We start from the raw sequence: 10,614 nt of genomic DNA, 5'->3' as shown, positions 1-10,614 counted from the left end.
CAGAGGATCGCATTTCATTAATCTGTGAATTAAGAAACCAGGCTATGCTGGTATTTCAAACCGCTTGTGCGTAGCCGGTAAATGTGGGTTATTCTGAGCAGAGTGAAAGGAGATTAGTTACGCCATGCCCTAGTTCAGGACACCCTGTACACGGAGTGAGAAGTGGCAGTTTTCAGTGTTGTATTTGGGGAGTGGGTAAAACAGCTTTCCTTCAGATTTATCTCATTGGGATAAATTTCATAGTGTTTTTCTCAAGCAAAGTTATATGTCATGCATTGAAGAAGAGGGATGTTGAGACCTAAAGATTTTTGGAAGTGCTGGTGTAATTAGATGAAATTTGTACGTGAGAGCATGAAGGAGCCTGGGAGAAACAACCGAGGGTGCCGGAGTGCTTTGAGAAGTGGGTCATTCCTGCGACATCTCTGGGAAGTGTGCATAGAGTATGGAGTCTTTCAATAGAGAAACGCATATTTCCAGAACAACACTAGAGAACTCCAGCTATCTATGGGACTCTGTAGGTATCATGGATCAAAGAAGGCCCTAGATAAACAAAAACGTCTTGCTGAGTTGTCTCAAGAATATCTTACCAGTACAGGGCCTTTCTTCCTGTGAGTTCATAGCCATAATGTCCACATTGAACATGAGGTCCACATTGGTGGGGGTAAAATAGTTCACATGTATAATGATTTTTAAAATTTTCTTATATCCTTCTATAAGTAACGCTACATAAGAGCTGTTTATTTTGATTTTACTGTTCTCCCCACAGCAACTTGCTACCCCATCTCTTCCCTTCCCACAAATAACCCATAGGAACAACACCCCATCTTTTTCCTCAAATTGGTGGAATTTTATAAAGGTACATATGTGTATATATAATAAAGATTATATATGTGTGTATATGTGTATAAAAATATGTATATGTATAAAAATAATTCCATATATATGCATATACACATACACACACATTTCACATATGAAATCTATTTTTATCATTGTTTTGCAAAACACACTTTTTCTCATAGAAGACTCGCTGTGAATTTGATCCCGCTCTAATTTATTAGTTTTTGTGCCTGCATCATCTTTCAGGGTATGGGTAAATAAAATGTATTCAGCCATTCTCCTGTTGGTCAGTATTAAATTTGTCTTCAGTTTTTGTCTAATATGAATAATGCTACAAAAAAGATCCTGCACAAATGTCTCATCAGGCTGGAACATTTTATTTATATGGGATAGATTCTTAGGGGTCAAAATTCTAGATTGAATAGTTAAATGTTTTTCATTTTAATAGATGTTTGTAAGTATAAATAGATCATATATAGCAGCGCAATTACAATAGCTAAGATCTGGAAACAGCCCAGGTGCCCATCAGTAGATGAGTGGATAAAAAAGTTGTGGGACATTTACACCATGAAATACTATGTAGCTGTAAAGAATGAGGATCTCTTACCCTTTGGGACAGTGTGGGTGGACCTGGAGAAAATTATGCTAAGTGAAATAAGCTAGGCAAAGACAAATATCACATGACCTCACTTATATGTGGAATCTAAAGAACTCAATAAAATGATGAACAGAATAGATTCAATGACATGGAAGCATAGATCAGACTGACGAATGTCAGAGGGACAGAGGAGGGTGGGTGGAGGGGGAGAGAGTAACCAAAGAATTCATACGCATATATGCACAACCCAAGGACATGGCCAATGGTGTGGAGAGGGACTGTGGAGGCGGGTGGGAAGGGGTGGAATGGGTCATTGGGGAGAAAAAGGGACATCTGTAATATTTTAAACAAAAATAAACACACACACAAAAAGAATTGGAAAAAAATAGTTCGTATATATATTATTAATATATGAGAGAGTACCCTTTTGTTCACAATCATACCAGCGAAAGTTATTCCAGCTCTTTTCAGTTTTGCCAGGGCAATGGTTATGAAGTGGCACCTGAATGGAGCCGCTGTGTGAATTTCTTAGTCTGTATTTACAGTGCCACTGGAAATGTCATCTTTGGTGCCTCATTTTTCAAACTTCAAGAAGAACCCCTAGCTATTCATCGTCTGGTTTGTGGTATGTGACAAAGGGACCAAGGGAACTGATTTTCTTTAGTATATACTTCTAACGTAAACAGTAAACTCCAAGGGGCTCATTGGCTGTTGGATACGATGGATCAGCATAACCATGTACAACAGAAAAAAGAAAACAAAGTTCTATGACCCCAGGAACAGTGGCCTGGAGACCTGAATATCGCTATGGAACTTAGGGTTCTAGGTAGGCATGAAGGAGCTCCCTGTCACTTACGAAGTACATCAGGGGACTGGAGTGGGACATTTGAAGGAATTAAGAGGAGAAGATCCATCTTTCATAGGACACTTTCATTAATACCCACCCATACCCAGATTAAAATCAGATTTCTCTGTCACAAGAGGAAAAAAAAAGCAGCTGTCTCTGAAAAACAAGATAGGATGATGGTAGAATAGGAGAGTTAGGAAGAGATCTTGTGTAGGGTCAGAAAATCTATAACTTCAAGACAGGAAGGCAGTTAGGCCCTTCCACAATTCTTGAGCAGAAGACAGTGACCATAAAGCCTGAGGGACCAGCCAATATATCTTGGGCAAGGGAATGGAGGAGATTGGTATTTGGAGGCTTTATGGACTTTTTTTAAAGAACTCCAAAGTGGAGAAGCAAATGGAAAATCCTGCAGAGAGGCCTCTTAGGAGCTGAACATGCCAGTGGACTTATTGCTGGTGTTAGGGCTCCGAGGAACGCCCAGCCCATCTGTAACCATTAAGGCAGAGGGAGCTGCTCCTCGATGAAATCCATCAGAGGGACTGTGGCAGGATGGAATTCTTTTTCCTTTCCAGCACTCAACCTTTTCAACATACACAGACATAGCATGCCAGGGAGGCAAAAGGAGCTCTGGTAGTTACGGAAGAGATTAAAATTTTTAAATATAACTGACAGGGGAAGTGCTGAGAGAAGGTCCATCTTGACTATAAAAAGTCTGATCATCTCCTTAGGTTCCAGGGGCCCTAGACCCTGAAAGTGGAACCTCTTTCCCACTCCCACTTGGGTATATTCCTAATGAAAGCAACTAGATCCATTCAGCTGACAACCTCTACAGGAGGCTAAGAGGAGGCAGGAATTTTGGAGGAAAGGAGCAAAGAGGAGAGGGGTAGAGAATTACCCTTTGGGAAACGTTTGCTTGTCAAGATCTAGAAAAGATCTTGGGGGTCACGTGCAAGCTTCAGAGTCTAGATGAGGGACTCAGGCTAGTTTGAGGCCCTAAATTTTGGTTGAACAACTTAAGGAATCCCACTGCAGAACCTCTATACCCATGTGATTTTTGAAAAAGTTGGAAGATATGCTGGAGCCTGAATTAGAGAACTGTGATGTAAATTCTTATGTGTACTCGATGTGAATGCACAGTTGGCTAACAGTTGTTTTATAGGTGGTTTTATAATGGATGTCTTACTCCTTTCCCCATTAAGCACATGGATCTGGGGTTTATTCCTATGATGAGCACTATTTAGTATTTTCTAAGAACTGGGAGCTTTTCTAGATGCCTTGCATACTTGATCTCATATAATACCCACTCGATATAAGCCCGAGTTTATACAAAGGAAACAAACTCAATCTCAGAGAGAGTAAATAACTAATCTAAGGTCACACACATTGTGAGTGCAAAACAAGTTTTCGTTGCAGTTCTGTCTGACTCTCAGTTCCCGGCCCTTCCCACATTGTCTTTTTTAAACCAAGTGTAGATGCAATAAACAGCTCCGGATGCTCACAGAGGGGACCCCCACAACTTCAAATAGTGGTTGCAAGGGCCTTGGCAGCCTAGCAAGGTGCCCAGGTGCGCCGGATCCCTGGCAGAAACTTCGCAACAGTGCTCTCTTTGTTCAGCGGCATTGAATTTCCCAGCATAATATTAATGTCTCAGGAAATCCTCCCCAAGAAGCTATTTCCAGCCGGCAGCCAGTGATTTATTCCAAATGTCTGAATGAGCTGAAGAGAGTTTCCCCTGGTCTGAAGTTGCTTGTCCTGGCAGACAGATGTCTGCACTGCTTCTTACTTTTCAACAAAATCTGCCTCAGCTACACGGGCTTAACGATCTCTCTCACCTTTGTGCTGTTTACCTGGAGACAGAGCAAAATAATGAATTTGAATAGGGAATCAGATCCTGTCACAACTCCCTTCTATAGCTGTTTTACTTATATTTCCTGACACACCGATTTCATCTTCTTTTGTGTCTCTCATTATGGATGTTTCTTTTATTTCATATACAGGATTTGGCCTTGGCAGCATCAGCCCTACTGTTCGGAAAGATCTTGGAATTCACAGCAAAGCCAAAGTTGACTTTGGCAGCCCTGTGTCTCAGACGGGCAGGTCTCTCCAGTTTCCCTAAAGGGTGTCTAGAGCACTGAGATGAGACCATGTCCTGGACAACACAAAGACCTCTCACTAGCTGTGGTGCATGTTAAAGACAGTCTAACACCACATTTCTTGAACTGAAGAAAGTATCTAAAGTGCTTTTCTAAAAACCAATCACTGCCTTACAGCTTCTGGGATTTGCCAAGTAAAACTGCCAGTGCTTGTCTTGAACAGGGTATGTAGGCATACCCTGGTGATTTCTAGTGCCTTTGAGATAGAGTAGTGCAGTTATTTCATTAGGAAAGTTTCTAGGATTTTATTGGGATGCTCTAGAATGGGAGTTGTGAAGTTGAGTATTACTGAATGTACTGCTTTGCTAATTAGCATTGAATTTCCTCTAATGAAATTTCTTTTTAATCCGTACCTGTTCCTGATTTATGCTTTCCTTTTCTTTCTTTCTATTTTTTATTTTATTTCTATTTTTATTTTTTTGCCTTTTCAACCTTGACAGCAGAAGTCTGAGTCTTTCCAAAAAGCTCTTGAAAGGGTTACAGGTTACCTGTAGGATCCTGCAGGGTCCTGTAGACAGCTTCAGATGGACGCCGCTGCTCAGGGCTCCCTCAGTCATTCCCGGCCTCCTGTGCCTTGTGCCCTCTGAAGCCTTCCCAGGGTACTGCTGATGCTTCTTTCCACAGTGAACAAATTCTCCTGCACTTCTCCCACTTTCTGGAACACTGTCCCATTATTGCTCAAACTGAAGCATGGTTCTCCGTGAAGACCTGTCCTCCTGCATCTTTTTCAAGTGAATGCTGCTGATCTCTCTCAGTCCCCTACCTTGGCACTGGATAGTGAAGCCCACACCTCTTAGCTCCCCAGTCTCACTTCTGAACTCCTGTTTGTCCTGAAAAAATTCCCAGCTCATTGATGTTCATACTCTTCTTCCACATGGTCATTGCTGACTGTCTGGTCCCCCCTTTGGCTGATACAAGGTGGGGCAAAAGTAGGTTTACAGTTGTTTGTATAGAAAATAATACAATAATTAATAAACAATAATACAAGAATAAACTCTGTTTCCTGTACTCACAACTATAAACCTACTTTTGCCCCACCCTGTATACATTTTGGCACCTGGCTCACAGAATTTCTCTCTACCTCAAGTCATGCCACTGTGCTGTGAGGCTTCAGAGTTTATTTACATGAATTGCCATGCAACATAATATTCTTGACCTCCTCAATGCCCAAGTCTTAAATGGCCCTTTCACCTCGGCCACTCACTGCCTTGTCCACACTGTGGACACTATATCACTTTGAATCTCATAACAGTAATTACTTTACCAATTGTAACAACTGCCATGGGTTAAGCACTTATCACTTGCCAGGGCACTGAGCTATCACCTTTGGATTTATTGTTTCATTTAATTCTGAATTTAGCTCTGTGAGGTGCTATAATGACCCCATTTTTCTGAGAGGGAAACCAAGGCTCCAAATAATTAAGTAAATTGCTCAAAGTCATACAGTGAGTAAATGGTAGATCTTGGATTAAAAATAAAGGTGTCTGTCCCAAGTTCAAGCTTTTAACTCCCACAATATAAACACTGTGCTCTGTGACCCCACCTCCCTCTCTCCTGTCTCCCTCCTTCAGCACCCTTGCTCCTGACCTTCGTGGTGAGCCCTGAGTGCTCCTTGGCCTGCTGCTTCTTTCAGACTTGCTAGTTTCTGTCTTTAAGTCTAGAGCCTGTGGACTGTCATCAAACTGGACTCTGCTAGGTTCTCCCACTTTATTTCCTGCTGTCCTTCCTTCACACCTGCCTGGAGAATCTCTAACCCACTCTACAAATGGGTTGCCAAGCATTTTGTAGAAAAACTACTCAAACTGTAGAAGATGCAAGTCTTGTTCCCCTACCTCAGTGTGTGGTAAAGCAGCACCTCGTTCCGCCATAACCAGTTAGCTTCTCATTTAAACCCCTAGTCTGCTGGGTTACAGAACTGCATCTCAGTCAGGTTAGACATTCCCCTCTTTTGCTGAAATGGTATCTAATTTTCAAGGGATTTGCACATGCTAAAATATAGACCAGTGGAGTGGGGGAGTGAGAGAAGGACCTTTCCTGAGAATTGTCAGAAAACTTCCCTGGAAATCCCGAGGCATCTTCATTCAGATTGTCCTCGGCAGGTGAGGGAGGTGCCTGCTTCATCCCACCTCATCGTCTTCTCAAAGCATCTGCAGGTCTGTCACCCTCTGGCCTTTTACTGTGCTAGGCTGTGGCACCAGGGGGCGCTGCAATTCCCAGCGTGATGTGGGTGCAGAAACAGCAGATAGGCAACATGTCTGTGCGCACACGCGTTAAACAGTCCTATGAGCCTCTCCCACTGTGCTGCCAACAATGTCCCTGTATCTCCAGAATGTTGACCTAGGTCCACTTCAGACACCTCCAGGCTCCTTCTTGGTTCTTTTACTTATGACAGTTCCTCAGGGAGTTAGTGATGGTGATGGGCCTTTTTATAAGTGGTTACCTTTGTTTTTAATTCCCTAATCCCCACCCGTTCATCTGTTAGAACTCGCTTATCCTTTCTGCCTAACCTTAGAGCTCCATTTCCAGACCTCCTGAAACAGGACCGGTGGCGCATTGCTGCCTCCCTATTGTCACACTGCCGCCTTTACGCCTGCTCGCTTGTGTCCTTTCTCCTCCTGACTGAGATCCTCAGGACCAGGCATCACATAGGGCTTGGTTATGATTAAATCCTTACAGAGAGTAGCAGATGGAAACCAGTAATTTCCTTTTTTTTTCAGTTACACACAATGTAAGAAAGAAGGGGCCTTAATTGTTACATACACTTCCATATATTTAATGAAAAACTTGTCTATGATAATTGTTTGAAATTGAAACATGGTTTTCAGAAAATTGGTATGTTAACTTTTTTTGTAGAACTTATGTACAAAATATTCTTAAAATAGCAATGAGATACCAAAGAATAGTTAAAATAGTAAGGTTGACAATACTAAGTACTATCAAGGATTGATGAGGATATCGAACCATTGTAACTTTCACACATCGCTGCTGGTGGTCATATAAATTGGTACAACTTTAGAAAATAGTTCGACTCCTCTACTAAAATTGAGTATTTGCATGTTGATTAATTAGCAGGATGATAATGTTATAGGAACATTAGTTGTAATGGCCACAAACTGGCAAAAAAAGCACACAATTGTACATCCACAGTAGAATGCATAAGTAAAATGTGGTATATTCATGCAATAATTCTATCCTGCAGTGAGAACGAATGGGCTGTAGCTACGCACATAAATCTGGCTGAATCTTACAGCTGTTTTCATTTCTATGAAGTTCACTAACAGGCGCAACTATCTCATGTTATTGGAAGTCAAGGGAGTGGAGCAGTTTAGTGATGGGGAAGCAGTGTGAAGGGAAATTCTGGGGGGCAAGAATGTTCTATTTCTTCACCATGAGGGAAGTTATATGGACATTCACTTTGTGATAACTTATATTTTATAACTTGTGCACATGTCTATGTGTGTGTTATGCTTCACTGTTTTTCAAAAATCCAAGCTAATGATTGTGTATCTGCTAATGATTGTGTAAAACCTGTATGCTTATGTTAAGAATATAGTAAGGTGACTTCTACATAGTCATGTCTCTGGCATGTATATTCTTACATAAGCATACAGCTTTTACAGTACAAGGCCAAAGCTCTCCTTCTGGAAGCTCCGGGAGGGCTCCTTTCAGCATTTCAATTGCGATGTAACCAGGAGAGCATTACTCTAACACAGGATTCTTAACTTTTTATGTTCCTGACCTATAAACTCCTTCTCATAAAAATGTTCCTAAATGCACAAAATAAGAATAATACACCTAATATTACACTAATGGAAACCCATTATAGCACACTTATAAAATACTGAAAATGAATTTTATTAACACATTAAATAGCCAGACAGTACATTTAAAATATAGACAAGTAAAAAAAATTTTTTTCAATATATCTTTATTGACTTCAGAGAGAGGAAGGGAGAGGGAGGGAGAGAGAGAGAAACATCAGTGATGAGAGAGTCATTGATGGGCTTCCTCCTGCACGCCCCCCACTGGGGATGGAGCCCGAAACCCAGGGGGGCATGTGCCCCCATTAGGAATCGAACTGTGATCTCCTGGATCATAGGTCGACGCTCAACCTCTGAGCCACACCAGCCGGGCTAAAATTTATTTTTAAAAGACGTATCAGAGTGCCTCTACCCGCGCGCAGGGCCTTGCCTCTGCCGTCTGCACTGCTGCCACCCTCTAGGCTTGGCCGGACCCGGCGGCCCCTCGGCCAGAAGTCAGGGTCAGGAAATAGGGTGTTTGCTGGGAGAGGCCGGCACCTCCTCGGCCTAGGGTGCCACAGACTGTAAAAGCCGCGAATCTGTGGGTGAGCTGGGTGCACCAGAAGAGAGAGGTGGCCTCGGAGGCACACGCTGCGGAGACGGCTTTGGTAGCTCAGCAGCAGGAGCCAGAAGTGAAAACTCTGCAGTGCGAGCAGCATGAGTGCCCCGCCATTGCCCCGCCTGGGAAGCTCCCCGATCAGAGTCGGCAGGAGGGGCCACCCAGTGGAGCTGGGGACCGGCAGGCGCGTCTGATGGACACACCCAGCCTTGGAACTCAGGGGCCCTTTATTTACTGGGGAACTCTTGGCACAGAGCAGGACATGGACTGGACAGTGGGGCCGGGAAGGAAGATCAGCTGGAGGGCAGGGGCGGTGCCCTTTCTCCCCACCTGCTGAACGCCTGCTTCCGCCGGCCCTGCAGCCACCTGGGCAACCGAGGGAGTGGTGCTGGGCTGGAAACCTGCCACCTGCAACAGGAAATGGAAACTTAGACAGCAAGAGAGCTGAGCATGTTCATAACCAGTAACGTGTATCACATAGTTGTTTAACTTACTAGAGTTTAATATCAACCAGTTGTAAGTGCTGGAGAACAGGTGGACAGACTGGATGTGTTCATGTGTGAATTGTGTGTCTTCTTATGCATGTGCATGTTTGTAGAACATTAGAGGGCATTCAGAGAAAACGCAAGCATATAAAATACAAGTCTTATGATATCTATTAAGAGTGAAGGATGACAAAAACCCCTTCCCCTTCCACATAAAAATGTGACTCCATATTAAATTCTTGTTTTTTTCCTCCCTGGAAACATGATAAAGATAAAATATCAGCTGTGTATTGGGAGGTATTGTTCATTGTAAAAATGACCCTGGATTGGTAAGTTGTTTGGGGGCTGGATGAATTATTGTATAGAGCAGAGTGGTGTCCTAGACACCTTTGACAACCCTGTGGAGTCACTGTCAGCCCTGTCAAGTGCTATGTCAAGACTGAGATAGGCGTGACAGGAACACCCAAACCACAAGACTGGGCACTAGGATAAGGACTCAGCCTGGACAGCATATGAGTGGGACCTCCACCCCGATGGGCTGTGAGAACTCAGGGCTCCGACCGCGCCACACTGGAGCTTGGCCGTACCACGGTCACGCTGGGGACCCTGGGGCTCCCACTCCGCCTCCACTGCCACCACTGCAGCCGCCTGGCTTGAGACCCACGCCGGCCTCTCCAGCTGCTGACACCGCTAGTGACTGGGACTCTGTGTCTCAGGGTCACTCTGCTCACTTCTATCGAGTAAGCTCCCCCTCTCTGGGTGTAACCTGCATGTGACTCTATTTGCTTATTGGGAAAGTCTGCCCTAATAAACCTGGCATTGTGGACAGACACAAACATGTGTGAGTGACTCGGGACACCTCCTTGCTCAGGACAATTATAAAGATCCCATAGAGAGCTATAACTCTGGGCTTCCCGAGTGTGGTGACTTTTGTAGTCAGATACGTCCCTTGTGGGGACTTATGGAACTATTTCTAGAAACCCAGGATCCTGTGGAGCAGGAGGCTTTTAAGCCTGTGTAGTTCACTCCCTTGCACCTGAATAGTTGTGTGGGGGTGACTAAGGTGGCCTTAATACTCCCCTCAGCTTGACTGAACTTTGGACAGATTTCTTCCTGATTATAGGCCTCTGACCTCCCTTTTTTTAGAGCATTAACTTTAGAAAACTTGCAATTGTAAATTCTTTCTTTGCCCCTTTGAGATGTAAATACTCTACAGCCTGGGAGTGTCTTTCTCAAGGACCCAGGAGCCCTCTTTTTGAAATGTAATCTTCAAGAAAGATAGGACCCCTGTCACCAGTCGCCAGAGGGTAGGAGCCTAACTGCTATAAGCCA

Source organism: Miniopterus schreibersii (assembly GCF_964146895.1).
Source record: "Miniopterus schreibersii genome assembly, chromosome: 4".
NCBI lineage: Eukaryota > Metazoa > Chordata > Mammalia > Chiroptera > Miniopteridae > Miniopterus > Miniopterus schreibersii.
This window is presented reverse-complemented; position numbering follows the sequence as displayed.